General features: G+C 42.1%; 1 long non-coding RNA gene across 2 annotated transcripts in view; it reads right to left on the bottom strand.

The window, feature by feature from the left end:
• Positions 1-21,460, bottom strand: part of LOC130668219 (uncharacterized) — a 92,234-nt gene that overhangs the window by 52,676 nt on the left and 18,098 nt on the right. Inside the window, exons 3-4 of one of the 2 annotated variants that reach the window (XR_008989973.1) lie at positions 6,226-6,379; positions 5,567-5,657 (exon numbers count right to left, since the gene is read on the bottom strand). This is a non-coding gene — a long non-coding RNA (uncharacterized LOC130668219). The remainder of the gene's footprint in view (positions 1-5,566; positions 5,658-6,225; positions 6,380-21,460) is intronic. The other variant, XR_008989972.1, reaches the window with a different exon arrangement.

The following is a 21,460-nucleotide window of genomic DNA, read 5'->3' on the forward strand; positions in this document are numbered from 1 at the left end:
GGTTCTTAAGTCGCGTGCCCGGAAATCGACGACTCGAAGCTTAAGTTTCAACTAGGAATCCTCGAATAGTCCTCCTATTCATTGTTGGACGCACCAATTTGATCAATGTGACCCAATGTGAGGTAACTATTCGCGAAGGACGTTAAAGACTTATATAGATATCTGTACATATATATATATATAAGGAAATCTAGGAGAATGCTGACGCTCGACGAGGAGACGTAATCGTTTTCTCGCGTATTCTCTTTACTTCTATTTGGCAAAAGGAAGACAATCGGTCTCCAAGATTCAATGGACGGAATGGCCGTTAATCTATACCGAATTACAGACGACAAGGAGAACGACCGAAGTAACTGAGACTGGGTTTGTGCGACCTATTATAACTGAGGTGCGAAAGCGCGTCTACCGACAAGAGAGTTGCCCGAATGGCTGACTCACTGGGACCGCTATTCAAAATAAAGGAAAGATGGGAGGGTGTCACGGCGGTCGTTGAATCAGAGTTTCAGATAAATCAAACTATGCAGGACTCTCACTAGCAATTATACTCCCCACTCATCCCATAATAGAGAGCAAGAGAAAGATAGAGAGAGAGAGAGAAAAAGACTACAAGCAGTTCGGCAATGGATCTGATTGGTGGTATTGCCGGCGCTATTGCTACTGCTGCTGCTGCTACTGCTGCAATCACACATCTCTCGTGAATAACGTTATTCAGTTGTTCAGTGGCAATAAACAGTTTCTGTTAATAGCTGTGCGGTAATAGACCGCTGCTGTATAACGAAAGGACTACCCGTAACATTCGTAGAGCCATCGGTAAAATAGTAACAGCAGATGGTGTAGAGGACAAAGAGAGGAAGAGACAGAGTGGGAGAGAGAAGGATGGCTAGTTTGCTGGCAATGGAGCTAACGCAGAGGGGCTAACGATTCAGCGGCTGGTGGCGAAGCGAAGCAAGTTGTATCTCACGGATCTGTCGCGTGATTAAGCTTATTAAACGTTTAACTCACGGCGAGTTAGCTCTCTCCGGCGCGCCACAATTTTGCTCCACTTGTAGTGTGTGAGTAAGAGCAGGGCGGGAGGTAGGGCAGAGTATCATATCATATTATATAGTTGTGCGCGGGGATTCTATGGAAAATGAAAGAGTGAGAGAGTGAGAGTCGGACTAGAGGGCTGAGGCAAGAGACTGCCAGCGAACAGCCCCACACACCAAATCATTGTTATTACTGAATATTACGCGGCTGTATCAGACTCCAGACTTGCTGGCCAATAAACTGTGGTTACCTTCCCTAATATCGCGAGTCTATTTCCAACAGCTAAAACGCGCCAAGGAGCCACACGTGGCCACTCACGTGTTAACTTGTCAACTATATTATTTAGCCATAAATCCTCTAGAGTTATTATTGTTATTGTTGTTATCATTATAAACCCCTAGTTTATTGTTATGCTGCACAAATATTGGTATATTCACGCATGAATAAAAGTAATATGTGTGTAATGTATTTTTCAAGGAGAAATAAAAATAAAAGCGATGCGCGTGGGGGCAACAAACTATTCGATAAAATAATTCATTGAATATATTTCAATTTCTCGCATATTATGTTGCCCACCGTTACGCTACTCTGAAAGAGTAATTCAATGGAAAATATAAATATTCATTTGTGGAAAATTTAAAGCACTCATGTGCGCACGCGTGCGTCTATACCCAATATTATAAATATACATATCTATACGAATATATACTTATATAAATATATATATATATTTATATAGATATAGATGTAGATAAAAATATCCGCACTTATACACACACGAGTTGATTTATACCGGTAAAATAATAATTTAATTTTACCACAGTTGGGCACGAGATACAAAATTGCACGACAAAAATAATAAATAAATTTTGCACCGTCCGCTCATGTCGATTTCAAACGCCGGCGGACGCGAACGAGTCCTCTTCCCCTTTTATTTTATCCACACATACATATAAACGGAGTTTTCCACCTGCCACGGTAAAACCAGTGGCACAAATCGTTAGCATTTTTTACGAAATATTTATTGTGCCTGTAACTAAATGTAACTGCCTGTATTTGGTTTGGTTCGAGCTTTCGACAGGTGAATCGTGATAACTCCTCTTTTCTACGGCATTTTTATTACCAGACATTACAACACATTATATCACGATGACAGATCGCATCAAATAGCTGATGCTGAATGACCGGTCTGTATATATTTCTCTCTGACGACCAAAAATAAGAACTCTTAACGACTATAAATATATCTATAGATATATGGGTATAAATAGTAAGCGTTATAACGGTAACGGGAGAGAAACGCAAACGACTCGACAAGCTAAAGTCCCATATGCGTGAAATGGTTTTGCGGAGGCAGAATAAGCGCGTCGTCGCGTCGTAGAGCGCAGCACCCCGTCGACGCTAATGGTTGCTGTACAAACATTCATTACTAGCCCGTAGGGGTGGCAATATTGTTATCTTAGATTTATAGATGTAACGGATGGCGGACACCGCTGTGTGCAGTGAGAACACTGAGAGCAGAGGATACTCATTCGCCAGCTCGGCTCTCTCACTTGGACATTATACCCAGTCTGTTATATATCCACCTTCACCCCGTCACAGACTAGTCCTGGTACTTGCTCGGTCCACATCCGCAGCGCATTATCAAGCCTTCGGACGATCTACAGCACCCACGTGCGTCGATGATCCATAAAATGTTGTCGTACTTTATGCTGGTTAATTACTGTCGTTAGAATGGATAAACACGAGACTAGTCTGAGTTATGGCTGTGAATTCGATTATGATGACTCGTATCGTGTTTGTCACGTATAAGACAACCCGAGCCATCGAGGGCCCGAAGCCACTAGCACCGCGGTGGTATCTGAGACACTTGACACCATTAGCGGCTCCAAACTGCTTCTCTCGAGCAGTTAAAGTGATTTGCGACTATCCGAGACCGTTACCTACAACCAACGTTACCACTCCCGTCGCACAGATCCTCCGGCGTCTTTTCTCTTTGACACTCCTCTTATACATTCTACTCGTTATCGTTCTCGTAGTCTTAACCCTTGCTAACCACAATTGAGCTTCTGGATGATAAAATTTAGATTTATATTTTTAAACACCATAAAAAATTTTTATCTCTCCCACATTATTTTTTACAATTTATTTTATTGAAAATAATAAGACGGTTATTGTTACCGCGATAATAATTTTATCAATCAGGAGATAGCGTCCGCTAATTAGCAGTAAATAAGAGAAAAAAAAATACTACGTCTATTAGATCGTATAAGATGGGAGCTATAATATTGAGCAATGAATTGTGAGTTATGGTATATAGATATAGTCTTGGAGGGTTTAATTTCCAGATGGGGTGAATGCTGAACAACGTGGTACGTATTATACATGGTAGGTGTCGAAGAGTAGGCAGCCTCTCAAATCCACATTAAGTTCGAACGACGCGTTTTATTAACCCTTTTTAATGCATATTAACTAGTCTCGAGCTCAGCAAAAATTAATGGAAGAATCGGTGGGAGCTGGGTCATGGGCTTGGTCTCTTCTTTCGTTTCTCCTCTCTTCTCTTCTCTTCTCTTCTCTTCTCTTCTCTTTTCTGCTCTACTAGCATCAGTATTACTGATATCACCAGTAGTTTGCGAGAAAGCAAGAGAACCAAGAGCGTATATAGCGGTTGTATATAGCGTAGGTGGTGTTGGAGAGGACCAGGAACATTCAGGAGTATCACCGTTAGCACTCGCTATTAGCAGGGTTCTTCATTGGTGCCAGCAGCCCGCACGGCCCTCTCTTGCAAACGATATCGTATAAACGCGTCGTTAATTACTTACCCGGTGCTCATGGACACCCCTTTCCACTCATATCTACTACCCGGTTCTCTTTTCCTCTCTACTCCCTCTGATACTCTGTTCTCATAGCTCCAGTACCACTCGTGTACACTTTTCTCTCTTTCCACTTGACTCCCGTCGCCACCGCCACCGCGTTACGATGCCACGTGTTAAAGAAACGAATGTTTATTTCCAACTAAAAAAATTCTAATTGAACAGGAATCCACCTCTCTACTTTCTCATCCACGTTATGGTACTTAGTTTGTCGGGGATTATTCCGCTGGTACTCTACTCAAACAAAATAACACACGTAGACACAAATATCCACCTATACATGATAAAAAAAATAAATGTGGATATTCTGCATAAAGTACAATTTTGATGGAAAATATTAACTTTGAGGTAAATTTTTAGCCATCCGAAGGTATTACGGCAAAAGCAGAGGCGGAGGGGTCGCAGAGTAAGGGAGGAAATCCAATCGATTGTGGCTTTTACAAATAGACTACATGACCAAGAAAACTGGTTTATGAGAAGAAAAATATTGACTCGAGTGTGTATATAACTCTGCGGTCTTACTGAAGATGATAAACGATGAGCACATCAACTGGAAAATGCGAGCTTGTGGACTCTGACTGAATCAGAAGACTATCAATCACCAGAGGAAGTGTGTTTGTGAGTGTGGACGATGAACTACGGTGGCACGTAGAGCACCACTCTTTTTCTTATTTAGTTCTTCTTAACAACCGATAGTGGGCTGTCTTGAGGAGCTAAGAGTGCCCAGTAAAAACGTGGATTTAGTGAGCTGTGAGGCTTCATTTGTCACGCTTTGCCGATGCTGCCGGGTTCACTCCTCGAGTATTTATCAATAAACAAAATGTATATTTGTACAGTAAATGTGGTAAATAAAAAATGAAAATTGCGTGAGAATCGCGGGTGATCCCGCCGTGCCGCGAGAGAAGAAGCCTGAGGGGTTTTGTTACACTGGTGTGAATTTAAATTCATAAATCAGCCGGCTGGTTTTCGGTTAACGGGAAGTGTGGTGAAAAAAGTAAAAAGACGATGTAATAAAAAAAAGGTAACAACGAGGAGTAACGACAAAAAGACTGAAAATAAAAATGAAATAAATAATTCAGCTCACGAGGGATGCAAACATTAAACGCGCTTAAGAGAGAATTCACCAAGCTTTCGGATTCCTCCTGTCGTCCTACCGAGAATTTACTTATTCAACCGTGTGCAAAGGTAATAGTGTGCTCTTTTGCATTGTACTATATAACAGGACCAGCAGTAGCAGCAGCAGAAACAGCAACAACACCACCAACTACCCTTCTGCTCACTCTCATCGCAGCTTCTCCCTGTCCCCTCTGCATTCACGTATATTCGCTTCTCTCAGTACTCCGCTGATGTTTAGTTTACTCGGCATTTGCAACGCGAGCCGCGTGTTTTTCGCGTTTAAATTTAAGCTAAATAACTACTTGTGACCACGGTGCTTAGCGCCAAAATGAACGGACGCTATTAACGATTAAAAAAATAATAATAAAACATTCTGCGTATAAATACTCACGTCCACTTTAAAGCGAGTCCGAATAAGAAAATAAACAAAAAAGGAAAAAAACCGGTGGGTTGGAAAAATAAATAATAATAATAAAAAATATAAAAAGTCGAAATATGAGAGCAGTTAATAACACTTTGTGGGAAATAATACTGCGAGAAAGTGCGCTTACCGTGACAAATAACTGGGGTGCTCTCGTACTCTTACACTTGAGCTTCATCCATATCGTCTCCTCTATATATTTTACGGACTCACATCTGCACCTGGAACACACATGAAAAAAAGTAAAAAAAAATAGGAAAACCCGTCCAATAATTATTTTATATCGCTTACTCTGTTTGTCATGGACTTATACAGAGTTGGAGCAGTAGCAGCTAAAGCTAAAGCCCAAAAGTGGATAAAATTTCACTGAACGAAATTAAAATGAGTGTGACGTCGTCCCCTACCCGTCAGATTGTCATACAGTCAGTGCAGTTGGAAACATTCACAGTTGACAGATGTCACGTGTTGGCACGCATCAGACCTGTCACACGTCAACTACTGGTCTGAACAAATTATTACGCGCGCCTCCAACGAGTACATCAAAACTCTCTGCTCGTCATACATCTGCGACTGTATATCCATATATATGTATATATTTAAAATATAATAGTATAAATATTGACAGTAGTGTGTGTGCTACGTTGAAATAGCGATGACGGTAAGGGGGCAAATTGCATTGAGGTGTAGCGAGAGATAATTTTTTTGGTCGTGTCAAATAGAGGTGCCCGCAGATGAAAAACGTAAACAATAATATACAACAAAACAAAGGCTAAATATTTTTTGAATTACCGGGTGAGTAATTGTTGATGATGATGAGAGTATTCGCATGAGTGAATGCTTCTGATACGTTTGAATAATTCGACCAATACGCCGGGCAATCAGTATACTGCAGTAGCAGCAGCACTAGCAGTAACAGCAGTAGCAGTAGCAGTCCTTTCATTTCCTGTCAATGAGAAATGACCCATAAGTAATGCGAGAAAATATTTTAAAATAAATCATTTAAATAAACGATAGATAAAAATAAATGAAAAAAATATGATAAATTTATAAGGGGATGAAATTTTGAGTGCAGCATGTAGGATATGTTGGGTGCATCTTAATGACTGGGAGATAAAGAGAAAGAGAGAAAGAAGAAGGAGAAAAGCACACGAAGAAACAATTTGAAACACCCGGCAACGAATATTACAAGGCGATATTAGGCGGAATGAAATAATCCAAGCAAGGCTACATTTTCTCTTTCTACTTTCAGCAAAGCAACAAGAGTAAACGAGACTCCCGTGCTAATTGCCGCGAAAAGGGTTAACGCCGCTCCGTCGGCTTCGCCTGAATATCGCCATCCATATTTAATTAGACGGTGAATATTCCTCCGTGAGTCTAATGAAATGTAAAAAAATGAAATACAATAAGAGGAGGGAAAAAATATATAAAAATAAATTAAATTTTCACGATTGTCTTGGACTTTACGACTCGACGGAAAGAACAGTAGGATGTGTGTGTTGATGATATATACCTGGTTACTGGTCATGTATTTCTATGCGTCATAAATTGAAAAAACCCGATGATAGAGTATTGAAAATGGGCTTCGGACATTACATTAAAAGAAGTATGACCAGGACACTCTCAGGCGCAAGGCGGAGAGCTGTTTCGCGGTGGCAAACGATTGTCGTCGCAGCCGGGCGAAAATATTTCTCATGTCGATGTATATTCTGCAGAACGCCCACCGTCGCGGTATAAGAGCACACACATATACATCCACACTTACACACATTTACACCTTTCCTCTACAAGACTCCCACCAGCACATTTCCTCATTTTTATTTCACCCGAGTTGGACGAAAATTATCGACGGGAGTGCCAGCAAGAGTGTGTGTGAACGACGCGTACAAGAACAATGGTCGCCTCCGGTCTAGAATCCTCGTCTAACCATTGAGCAATAGCTCCAAATCCCTTTACAAAATACTGAATTAAATATACACACCCCAGGCGACAAAACCAAATTAATGAATAATGACTTGTCGATTAATCCCTGATTTATACATAATAAATTATTGTTTTTTATTTTGTTTTAATTTTATTCTTTAAATTATTATTTCGCGGATGATATACAGGTGCATTAAATTTAAACCACCGAAGGGGTGTGGGAGCGCGGAATAAATCGAAACAAGCGTGTGTGTGTGCGGGAGGAAGGGTGGGAGGGAGAGAGGGAGACAGTAGGGAATGTGGTTTTTCACTTTTCTCGACTCGACACCGCCGCCGGTGAGTTTATCTTAAACGCAAAGTGAACTGAACGCCAAGCAGCATTGATATACTGCCACGTAATGTCTATATTTTTTATTATTTACGGAGCGCGAGATAAGTGACTCGCGTTCTCCTGGCGATATCTGAGTAGGGTGTGCTGTGGTATGGAGCCGCGGTGATAGAGTTTGCTCTGTGCTCTGTGCAGGAGCAAGAAGTACAGGAGCATTCATTTTTACCTCGACTCTCGACTTTATATTTACCCAGAACCGGGTTCACAGAGGAACCACAGGGAAAACTCTTTCGCCCTCTTGATCGCGCCCTCTCCTGAGCCAAGCGGCATTTCCCCTTTTAACGGTTGTGCTCGACGATCGACCCTTCTGTGCCATTGTGTGTATCAAAATATCACGCGTCTATAAATCACGGTCACCATGCCGCCGCATATTATACCAGCCCGAACTATTCGCGGTAGTTTTGCGATCGAAGCTGACGTGTCGTTGCCCATTCTGTTTTTATAATTTTCCCATAACGTTTCATTCGTTCATTTCATTCGTTTGTACCTGAACTTCGCATTCGCTGTTTCTATACAATAAATCAACAATATATTTATTTATAATATTTTATCAGCGCACAATCACTTTTTATCGTTTTACAAAATACTGCAATAAATATGCGTAATAAAAAAATATTTGCAGCATTAAATTATTATTTATATGTATATGCATATATTTTAATTTAAAAAATAAAAAAATTTTTTAAAAAATAATTTATCATGTCTGTGAATAAATTAACATTATTTTAAAAATTTAGTATCCTAATTTCTCGAGTATTTCATTAACAGCCATTGTGCTTAAATAAAATAAAAAGAGCAAGACGTAAAAAACGGGAGTCTCGATCGTAATTTTAATTTTTTTTCTTGCAAAGCTCCTATCCACGACTTTAGTAGCAACCACACGCCTTCAATCTCTCTTACTCTGCCGTGAGTCTCGCGAAAGAAAACGCATTTTCCGAGATAATCGGGCGCGCTATCGTAGCAGCTCCGTGTCCCTCGGCAAAGATTTATACGGATAGTTTATTGTTATTCCACCCCACTTGGTTTTATGGGCCTCTCTCCAAGTAGGGAACTAACAGGGTAGTGGTGTGCTGGTGGCAAACAGTGCTAGTGTAAGTATAAAACAGTATAAGGGACACTGAGAACTTACAGCTCGTCGTAGTTCGACCACCGTCGTTTCTTTCACAATTTCACTGTTACTACTGCTCTGTTCGAGCTTTAAAGCCCGCCATACTTCTAACACCCTGCTTAGTTGTCGGTGACCTTTCGGACCCGCCGATAAAGCTGACACCGAAAAAAATAAAATAACATAAGAATAAAGTAGTATGGCTCAACATCACCGTCGTTATTTTGTCCGGACAATGTCGATTAGATGTCAGTAGATGTGAGTAGATGTGAGTAGATGTGAGTAGATGTGAGTAGACCCACCCCAAACTAAACACCGAATGAAAACACCAATACTGCAAACGTGCTAAATGTATACAAATATGAGAAGAATGGTTGGTAGTAGACTTTGTGTGTACATAAAATGATGCTGGTGGTTGTCCCACACCTATCGGTCATATCCACCCGGCACGTACCTACAACAGCAAACTGATCTAGTTGTATTTATGTCGGCAGTGAATCATGTCGGAGGTTTGATTTGTCGATGGCTTTTATGGACGGGAATTAACGCGTACGGCGTTTCGCATTTTGTTACTGCAAATGCCACCCACACTCCTGTCATTTCCTCTCATACTCTCCAGCCCCTAGCCCCTGGCCCCGGGTCCTGATACTCCCTCAACTCTCTTTACCCCAAAATTTACGCATACATCGTCAGTACACACAATTCCGGTTCAACGTTTTCACTCGATGATTTGTGCATCCACTTTGGCAATTTTTTTAATGCCTACCGCCCGCCCGCCTGCCGCTGCCACTCCGATTCAGAGTCGTCAATATTTATTTAACAATCGATAAAATCGTTATGATTATTAGAGAGATGACGCCAAACAGCTTGTGATAGCAACACGCAGACCCTCGCTCTCTCAGTCGAGCTGTTGTTTGTAAATCCGGTAAAAGTGTCATGAAAGATCCAACATAAGTTATAGGGACAAAAAAAAAAGAAAAATAATAATAATAATAATAGCGAAAAGGGAAAAGTAAAAAAAATAAGTGCCGAAGCTGGTATTAGAGCGTTCAAGCATGGGGATCATAATTACTTGGGAAAGATGGCACTTTGCTCGGCATTTTGTCGCCTTGGGTCCCTCCCTAATGGCTGGTGGTTGATAACAAGGTTTGCGAGCTGGACAGCGCTGCCCACTGAGAGATGTTGACAGCGGCTTTCAACCTTGCCGCACAGCACCACCGACGCTGGTCAGACAACTCGCAAGCCGATTCGATCTCTTCCTATAAACGCCACCGAGATTGCTCGGTAACCTCTGCAACACGACTCACATGTGCTGGGCTGGTGTACCATCTAATACTGTACACACGACGTCACCCACACAGCACACGACCCGACACGCTAGAGTGCTTTAATAAATAATTATTCAAGCGAAAGGCTATCATCCCATCCAACCCAAAACTGAACCAGATAAAAGTCAGTGTATTATATTCCGCGAGGGTTTCGACTGAGAATTACCATAGAGTCGCGTACGTGGTCAGACGTTACACGACACAAGACTAAGGCTTTTCGCGCTAATCCTTGAGCTTACTAAATGAGGTGGTGGATTTGTTGGAAAGAGCTTATTCGTTCTGTTAAAAGGGGTAGCACAGGATCTCGGTGTCTGTAAAAGAGCCAACTGCAGCAGAAGCAGCAACACACGGCAAGAAAAGAGAAACAGTTCAACTCAAAACAGACTCTCTGGATGTGTAAATGTATATGTATATAAAAGATTGAAACTGTAAAGCTCGCGCGCATTCACACGTGGGCAACAACAATGGGATCCTATGGGGATTACCTCGGAAACCGGTAACCAAGAATACTCCTCGACAACTCGGATGTTCTGGCCTGAGGCGATGGGGCTTAAACAAACGCACTTAGAGTAGACTACACTAGTACACTAGTCTCTCGCGAAATAATCCCGATACAAAGGAAGCGCCGAGACCTCAGCCTCCTGAACGCGTCTTTGTCATAAATATTTAAGTGTTGAGTGTATTGCTCGGTACATACTCTGCATGCATGAATTTGCAATTATTGCTCTCGACAATATGTGCTGCTGCATGGAATATATACTCTTGGAGGTGGTTTATCGCAGGATAGTTTGCAGCCATAGTGCTGTGGATTTACTCAGAGTGAGACGATTATCAATCCTTTGGCAAGTTTAACCGCGTGGTGACGAGAGAATGCGTATTATATATTTGTTGTACAGATATAGATAGATAGATATATAGATAGGTATATACCCACAGCCGTATAATATGTGTGTAGAGAGAGCATTATATTAGGTGAGTGTAGTCGTGATTTCGGGCTGCGGAGCGGCATGCATGACCGACTGGTAGAGGCGTCGCGGGCGATTTAGTGTAGTCGACGTTATGCTGGTAATAGATACAGAGAGTGAGAGAGTGTGGAAGCGAGTGAGATAAAGACATAGCAGAGAGTGGAAAACAGATAGAGAGCGAGTGAGCGCGAGTAGGCGAACCGGAGGTACACAGAGTAGTCGGGTGGTGACGTTGACTAATGATGGTGGTGAGAGAACACACTCCACTCTAACCCGACCTGTTGCACCCTCCAATAAACCCCGTCAAACGACGCGCACTGTTAAATAGAATCGTGTAACGTCTTTCAACAACCTGTGACTGATTTACTTAATCTCCTGTATATATAAATGTATATATATACCCGTCTATCCGTGTCTGTCTACTTTTATGTCTCGCCATTCGCTGCATTAAATTGGAGGAACGAGTCGACAGTAAATAGTAAAGAGATTATGATGATAATAATAATATTGATGTAGTATAAGTAGTTGAAGTAGTAGTAGTAGTAGTAGTAGTAGTAGTAGTGGAAGAGGTAAAGGTAGAGGAAGACGAAGAAGAAAAATGATGATTTACCGGGATCACTGGCGAAGCCAAGTGACACGGAAAATTGTCGGATTATTCGCAGTTAGATAAAGAGCTTTAAAGTACGAGAAAGGCTGAGCGTGGATGAAAAGCCGAGCCGTCGGTCTCATTCTCACAGTAGGACAGCCGGTCGGTCGCACCCTCAAGTACACTCCAACGCGGATTCAATCCCAGAGACCCACCAAATAATCATCCCTCGGGTGCTAGTTCATCCCTTCGGTTGCAGAACTCTCTCACGGATTGGTACGTCCCACCGTCGATGACACCGAGACTACGACGAGGACGACCACGAGGACGACCACGAGGACGACAACCACGACTGCGACGGGTTTTCTCTTATTATTGAGTGGAAAACCGTAAATTCTACGACAACTCGATATCAGTGAACACTCGATGTGTAGTCGGCGTTTGCCTTATACCCGAGAAATTATGTCTTCTAATGTTTTAAGCTCCAGAGCTAAATTTTATATAAAACAATAGAAATTTTTGGAAAAAAAGAGAGTTGATTTAATCTTCGCCGTCAAACTGGTCCTAAAACCTTCTGAGGCTGCCAAGTGTCGGTCGTCGTATCAAAAAAAATTTTTTGCTGATTTTCTGGCAGTTTTATTTTTAAATATCACTTAATAGAACGAAAAATATTCACGAATACACTGCATTTAATCTGACCAGAAAAAATAAAGAAATTATTGAATTTAAAAAGCAAAAAGGTAAAAAAATGTGGTATTTTTCAGTGGACGTAACCGGAATACGATGCGATGCGCATTATGAATTGTCTTAGAGTGTATATAACGTCTTGGAGAAAAGACGCAGTGGTTGGTTTGTACAGTATCTACCCCGCGCGGGTAATTTCAACCGGGGTCTTTATGGCCCTATTGTTCTGAAAATCAAGAAATGTGTCAACTACAGCGAGGGGTAAAAAGGTTAGCTTGCTCGCCGCGACTCTGCTGCACACAACGTCCTGATGTCAGGGCCAGTGTAGTACGTTACTTCACCAAATGCCCTCCCGTAGTGTCTTCTACTGCTCCTTTAACGTCTAAACGTAAAATTATCTCGACTATTACTATAGCAATGTAATATATACTTGCTCACAGTGGCACTACCAGTTGCCAAGTAAAATTAAATAAATAAATTCTTCTCATTTTAAAATCCCAAACAATAATGAAAATAAAATAGTTGGCGGAAAGGTTTGAGTCATCTATGAGGAGTTTAAGTAATAGCCGAGTGCACCCACAATTATTATACAGCTCGTCTCCCTCTTAGGAGCCGAGCACAGAGCAGCGGCGGGTGGACTCTCATCGTTATTAGCAAAGACGGTTGGTACAGCGTCAGAGAGTATAAAAGTGGCTAAACAGGCTATTCGTATGCTACTCGGTTCTTCCATCCTCGGAAATCGCGCGTTTCTGTCAGTCACAATGGCCAAGTTGAGATTGCTCCCAAGTTGAGATGCCGTCTAATCAGAAATTAAATCTTAAAGTTAATTCCAGAGCTCTCAAACGAAGTGAGCTCAAAGAATTTCAACGATCAATGTCACGTTCATGCGACACAAATTTCTCCTTTTTTTTCTTCTTCTTCTTTCACTACTACTTCTACTACTGCCACGACTATTACTGCTGTGATATCACATCATCCTGAACTGTCCTTAGTTCATTCTTTAAGTCGGCTGTAGATTATCATGCCAACTAAAGTCCCAGCACATTAAGCGGGTATTTAAAATTGTTGGAAGTAAAAAAATTTATTAAGTATATATATAGTAATTTATGAAGTTAAAAGGCAAGTTTGTCATGATGCTGCTAATTTTAGTAGTGAACCTGACCCAAGAGGTAAGAGCAAGACGTCGTCACATTGTCGAGCGTTGAGGCAAGTCTGTCAATTATGAAAGAGCCTTTAATAATCAAGTCTTACGGTAAAACAAGTTCCCTTGGGCGATATCTCTATCTTTCATGCTTATACCGGGTCTTATAACGGTTGAGCCTTGCGGACGTACACAGCCGGCGCATATCCGAGCCGAGAAACGAGAAGAGGAAAAGATAAAAAGAGAGAACGAGTGTAACCAAGATTATTTTCCCGACACTCTCACCCCACACATATTGAACATAAATTTCATTCTCAATCATCATCATAAATACTAAAGTTTAATCGGATAAAAATCTCGTTTTCAGAAACTGAACGAGCTTCAGGAAATCCACTTGATTGCCCATTCGTCAGTCGCCTTTTACCCCTTCCTCAAATCATCCCTTTTGCAATCTCTCTAAATCTCCCACTAGCACCACCACCAGCACCACCATCACCACCACCAGTATCACCATCAGCATTCTTCCTATATAGTATTCTCCGGCAGTCGTAGTACTTGTTGTAGTAGTAGGTTGTACCATCGTTGCTCTCGGTGTTGTAAAGCTCGACATTTAATTATTTGTGATATCGTGCCAAGACATACGATAATCAGATATCGGATCAGCGTGTTGCGTGAATAACGTCTTGTATATAGTCGCTGGTTAAGAGAGAAGAAGCATAGAGGAATAGTAAGTGCAAAAGCTATCCCTCTCAAGCTCCCAAGCTCTTTCCCACCACCTAGACCTCTTCTCTTATATATTCATTCCTCTATAGAAGACCCCAGTATGAGTATAGTCAGTTAGTGTGCTCCCAGCTCTTACTACACTATAACCACCCCCCGCGACTCGCGTTATATATCAAGTCAATAATTAACACCAGTTACAACTTGTGGGAATAGTAACGGCGTTTATGCTCCCGGGGACGTCGTATTTCAGAGAAATGTGCTCTCGTGCCGTGGTGGCTGCAGGAGCGTAGGAGCCACGAGGATTTGTTGGCACCGAGTGAGCGAGCAAATGGTGACCGGGTGGGAGAAGGTAGAAGACGATGGTAAGGAAGCCGAGCTAACTGATAATATAAGGAAGCTCGTTCAGCTGGTGGATTCAGGTGTGAGTCAGACAAGGACTTTTGCCACAAGAGCTTTCCTACTCCTACTCCTACTCTTCTTCTTCATCTTCGTCTTTTACTGCTACAGCTATATAATAATAGTACTGGCGCTGCTGCTGCTGCTGCTGTTTCTTGAATCTTCCCGGAAACTCCATAGGCATCCAAAGATGAACAGCAGATACCGAGTATACACACACGGAGGTGGAAATATAGATTTAGGCTAGACGGGTGCACACACCGCGAGGCAAATCTAGTCAAACACATTCGGATATATACCTCGGATAAGGAATTCACCGCGGCGGCACTTAAGTCTCTCTGGTTTACGGCGATTACGGGTGATCTTACGCGTGATCTTACTTCTCCTGCAGCACCGGCTTCAACTCCATGCACCCTCTCGGTATGTTTGACTTGAGTTTCAGGTTTGGTAAGGGTGATTTAGTGCCGGCTTACGGCGGTATGAGACGACACTCGGTGAGTCCGCTTTTGCTGTTAGATCGCCTATGAACGGGTTAATGGAGCGAACCAAACGGTACTCGCGCCTGCGACTCACTAGCTCTCTCTCTTGCTCTCGTAACGAGCAGCCGAGGCCAAATAAGCGCCCAAAAGTCTTGGGGATGAGATATACTAACTAGTCTGGAGTAAGAGTAACGCGAGTAGCTGGCGTTAGCTCTTCTTCCCCTTGTTCCTAGTCTTCTAAAGACTTAATACCTAATCACTAATGATAACAATATTATACGTTAGTATAAAACCCGTCTGAGCCGATCGTATTCCTTGATTTAGAGCACCACTAATTTATTTTAATTTATTATATTATTATTTCATTTTCTTTTCCTTTTTTGTTGTTGTTTAAATTGCATTCATTCTTAGCAGCGCCGGTGGACACAGTAATAAGCGAGAGGAAGAGATAGAATAAGAATATATAACCGAACAAGATGTTTGTTCGAGTTGAATTTCAACTGGTGTAAAAGGGCTGTGAGCACACGGGTGAAACAGTTTGTGTTAAATCAGAGCGTGCTCGTTAGGGGAGAAGATGTAGAGGCTAATTAAAATAAATCTTAGAAAGGAGTAATTATACGTGTATTAGCTTGGCTCGCCCAGCAGCACCACGTGATGGACGATGCAGCGGCAGATGTACCCAAACGCCTCTTCATTATTACATTTCCCTTATTACCACGGACGGACACGTTGCCGCCATTGCTCTAGTCTACTCGTCTCTGCATTTATCCCTCCCCCGCCTCTCTGCCTCTGACTCCGCAGCCTCACGACCTGCATCTCCCGACGACGGCTGACTGGTTGAGGCTGCATCCACTTGCTCCCTGTCTACTTGTACGGATATACACGACAAATCCATTTAAACTGATACTATTGCAAATAATAATAATAATGATAACTAAAATTGTTATTATTCCACCCCCTGCCCAAATGACTTTGAACAAATTTATACATTTTAAATATCCTTTGAAGTTTGTTATTAAATTAACTATATCACTAGACCGTTTATCACACGAGTTATATAATAGATGTATATATTTATATATTTGTGAACATGTAGGTTGTAGGTATGAGTTGTAGTTTAGTATTATAAATGTTAAGCCAATGCAAAATCATTGATTTCGATTTCCATTTAGCAACTTAATGTACCGAATAATAATATACATCGTGTTGCAACACTTTTCATTAACGTCCTCCTCCATATATATGTATTTATACGATTACGATTAATTATAATAAATACGCGAATTATTCATTTTTAATGCAACTGATATTATCGAAATTAATAACGTCCATTCGACAGAAAAAAAAAAAGTTATATTTCAAATAACTGGAATTATCCGATTCTCTGCTCTCGTCTAATGTAAATATTTTAAATTAATTGTTGCCGGTAATTAACCTTTTTTTTAATTAAAATTTTTTCATAATTGATGAGTATGAGAAAATATTTTTTAAAAACACTAAATTCTTTTGGTCTAAATGAAGATGGGAAAACTCTCGTGACAGTTTTTTATGCAGTTTTTTTTTTTAATTTATTTTTTATTTTTGCACATGAACCTTGTACTCTATCGATACATTGACATGTTGAGGGGGTTGACCACGTGCGTGGAATGGTCGGAGCGGATCGCGGGCACAGGCAGCATTAATGCCTGCTGGACAAACGAGAGGTGGGGGCCGAGAGGGGCGTTATTGTTATCTTAGATTTATAGTCATAACGGATGGTACTATAGCTCGGTAGCCAGCGACCCCGAGCGGTCTTATAATCACCCTCACCACCCTCGAGCGTCCACCTCTGGCTCTTGCTCTCTCTCTCGCTCTTCCTCTAAACTCGCATAGCCTAGCGCTGGCTAACGGGGTTGGTCTCGCCCTCGCGTAGCTCGAGCCCGCAGTTTAAGTGATTTGCGACGCGGTGGAGCCGCCATGCAGATCCTTTTGCCTGTAGCAAGCCCTCACTACTTCTCCTCTACCTCCAGCACCTCCTCTGCTCTCTTCTGCACCCTCTTCAGCTCTGTCTCGCTTCTCCATCGGCCTTCACAAGCTCCCACACCCCCACGTATGCTCGGTGCCGGTAGCGAGCGGGCACGCCTAACCCGCAGACTCGATGCTCGTGAGGGATTAACCAAGGGCGCTCGCAACATACCACCAGAGTACGGCCATCTACCAGCTACCGGTCCCAAATTATTATGCATTGCGCAATAACGGAAAAGTACTCGTGACCCGGCAGTCAGAGAGGGAAAGAGAGAACGAGAAACTTCTCTGTAGCTACTACTCTCTACTCTACTCTACTCTGCTCTCTAGCTCGTACTTCTTTCAAGGGGATTTATTCAGCTATTGGCTCTGGGGATACCTAGACATATCCCTACACATTTATAGTTATAGTAATAGCTATATATATACATATGAAAATATATATGCGTGGATAAAACGACCAGTTGAATCGGCAAATGTTACATCCCTGCGTATCTGTACAGTACAGATATATAACAAACGAAAAACATATATTATATATATATATATATGTGTGTATGTATAGGACAGAAATAGTGTAGAAGTATATAGAGTTTACAGCGAAAATGGATCTCTGCGCGAAATGTTGTGACGAGCACGTATAGGTCTGCGGATGGAGCCAATCAAGAAATCTCAAACGTCAGCGAGTTTACCAGAAGAGCGTCGTCGACGGTTGTTATCCTGACTCGGTGGCTTCGTGACTTCGGACGTAAGCCAGCAGTAGCAGCAGCAGAAGCAAAACGACGGTGGGAATTTCGTTTCCAACTTTAAACTTTTTTTAAAATTCTATTTTATATCTTATTTTTTCCTCGACATCATCGCTGTCGTCGTCGTCATTGATCGGATACCGAGAGAAGTAAAACACAGGGTAGCTGCTGCTGCTGCTACTGCTGGTGGTACTGGTACTACTGCAGAGGAATCGGTGAAATAATAATGGCAATAGGTTAGAGTAAAATGGCAGGGCCGGGAGAGTGGGTATATATGAGAGGGTGGCAGTAGTCAGGCAGTCAGGACGAGGGACGAGAGGCGAGGGGTAAAAAGCGAACACAGCCAAGCGACTAGAACGATAAGGGAGACCGTGGAACTTGATGGAATTCCATAGATCCACGTCGGCGTCGAGACAGAGTCGGCTAAGCAGCCATTTAAATGCAACCGATGTGTCTCGGGGAGCTATTACATCTGATGGACGGTTATTGACGCGCTCTGGCTTATACCGAGCAGCAGTACTACCAGCAGCAGCAACTGCCCTCCCCTCTGCCACTGCCACCGTTAACCCCTCTTCTCTATCATCCGCTTATTCGAGCCCACTACCATCATCCTGCTGATACCAACACACCCTCGGCTACCAACACCAACACCAACACTATTACCACCTACATATTATACCTACGTCTATATAGAGCTTGCAGAGAGCCCGTGACACACCAAGCGACCCCTCGGGGGCTCAGTTGAGCTCAGCGTGAGAGCAAGCGAGTGTCCGTGTAGATCTACACTGTATGGGGGTGACCGACCGACCGCCGCGACACATCGTGAATTGCTGTTGAAATTGTTGCGAAAGCGCTGTCGTCCTGGATAGAATAGGATGCCGCCGCACAGGTTCTCTGCTTTGGTGGCATAGCCAGCCCGGCAGAGGCGAATACGAACGATCGAATTACTGGATTTATCTTGCCCTCTCCTTGACTTATCCCAGAGTGCCTGGCTGCTGCTGCCGCTACTTTTCTTGTTTTCTTATATTTTATTTTATTTTCCTTCTTTTTATCGTCACTGTACAGTACTACAAACACCCGTATTATCGACACTGTATAAAGGACAAAAACTTTGAATTTTATCATAGTTTTATTTTTCGCCATTCTCAGCTTATTCTCTTACATCATTATTGTTATGACTATTATTATTATTATTATTATTATTATTATTATTATTATTATTATTATATGGTAGATTTAGTAAATTGAGCAACGATAAAGTCATGTCGCAAGAGCAACGGCGCTCGATCGTCAAAAGACCCAAAGGTCTAAAGTATGGCTCTTAAGGATTAATCCTGATACTCAAGGGGACGCCAGCACGACGGGGGTGGGAGCCAACCGAGCCGTTGAATATAAGAGGGAGTGAGGATAAGAGTGAGAGAGAGCCCGAGAGTAAGAAAGAGTGTATAGTGAAGGAAAAGAGAGCAGTCTCGGAAAGTGTGATATTATCGCAGCAAAAATATTACTCAGAAAATTGCCGGCGTGACTCCGTCCAGCCTCGTTAATTACCGTAAATTACCCATAATTATAAGGACTGTAAAAGTTTTTACTATCGTCGTGGGGCAAGCCGCGAGGGGACCGTGATGCAGAGCCACACTGGGCCCACCTTGTCTCTGCGAATTCACCGAGGTGTGACCCCCGACCCTCTATTCTACTATGAAACCTCACCTAACGAGACACTTTTCTAATAAAAGTTAACCCGCTTCACTACGCCACCACCGTCACCACAACCTAGTCCTGGTAGTCCTGCGAGTCCTGGGTGTTGGTGCGCGATTAGAGCCCCCTCGCTACACTCATAACCGAGTCCAAAATGTCTCTCTCGGAAGTAGGACAAGTGCGATAAGAAAATATTCTCTGCTCCGAAATCCCTTACGGTCTCGTTCAGTAGTCTACTGTCTGACAGAGAGCCGGACTTACTACTCGCTGGTACTGCTTATAAGACTGCATTACCTCCAGTAATTTGAATTACATTCACTGGGAAAATTTTTTTTTTACTCCACGCCAATTTATTACCTCCATTAAATTTCCTCTTTCTTTTTTTTTCTTCGACAATATATCGCAATAGGTTTTTTTAAACAGCCCGGAAAAATCTGTAAATAATTTGTAAGAGTGGATAAATTTGTGTAACGAAATTGTAGCGTCGACGGCGATCGACTGAACATACGATCTCAACCACCACCACCACCACCAGCCATCAGTCAATTTCAATGCACTCTTTCGTTCTTGATAAACGGATGTGCAAGCTTTATGGGCCACCTGTTGCACGTGTACGCGCGTCTCGTTCGTCCAACTTTCATACTCGTTTCCAGGAGCATGAAAACGGTAAATAGATTTTGCGTGAATCTCACTCCAACTTTTCGTCATGTTCTTTTCCACATTTTTCCAGATTATTTTTTTTTCTTTATTTTTCAATTCAACTTTTTTTATCAACTCGAAACTACTATTAACTCATTTTCTCGACAGGATGACATTTAATTTTTTTCATTTTTTCTTCAGCATCTACAAGTGTAACAGTAATAGTAGCAGCAGTAGTAGTACTTGTAATGGGAGTAGTATGAGTGCCAACAAGAGCACGTAGTCGTGTAAAATTGAGCCACAGCATTAAACTCATCCGTATATAAATTGTTGCGGCACATCGTCGTGGAAACACCTTTATCGCACTTAACGAACAACAGAGGCCCGAGTAGTAGTATATCCGCAGTACTGCAAGTATCCTCTATCTGGTGGACGAAACTCTCTCGAGTAGGATGGAATAACCCGTGGAAAACGGGAGTACTCGGTTCCCACAAATCACCGGCAATCTTGATTTACTCGTGTTTGCCCATTGGTTCAGTATCACTTGTACAATATAATAGTATAAAGTGTAATATACCCACCGCAGAGTTGGAGAAGTCTAGAGATGTACACGTAGAGTCGAGTCGGTGCCTTTATTTAGAGTTCGGTGGTTCTGGCTGGTGGTGGTGGTACGGGCACTGATGCTACTTCTAAGCAACTAGCCATATCCGTTTTACCATTAGGAAGCTCTAGATTAGCTCCGTGCCTTTTCCTCCAATGAAATAACCGAGATCACACTATCGCGTCCATAAATATATTTGTTATTATTAAACTCTACAGACAAAACAATAATATATACAATGGAAGCAGAGAGTCGCGATAGATAAAGAGCGCGAGGTGACGTTAAAAATAAATATATAAACGTCATTGAATGACGATGAATTAAATGGATTTATATAAATGCATTCGTTAGCTGTTTTATTCTAGCAGGATATGATGTACATCTCGGTAACGAACAACAAAATGGACGGACAATTTTAACCCAGTACGTCCATTCTGCGATGATTTACAAGCATTAGCGAATATTAATTTCAATATACGTTTTACACGCTGGGAGAGTGGTGGCGAGTGATGAGGACAAAAACGATAGATAGACGCGGGTAACCGGAAGCGAAAGAGAGTTAGTCAAAAAAATGAGTTTTAGTTTGGATGACGATGCTGCTGCTGGAGCTGGTGCCGGTGGTGG

The sequence above is a fragment of the Microplitis mediator genome, chromosome 5 (genome assembly GCF_029852145.1).
Source record: "Microplitis mediator isolate UGA2020A chromosome 5, iyMicMedi2.1, whole genome shotgun sequence".
Taxonomy (NCBI): domain Eukaryota; kingdom Metazoa; phylum Arthropoda; class Insecta; order Hymenoptera; family Braconidae; genus Microplitis; species Microplitis mediator.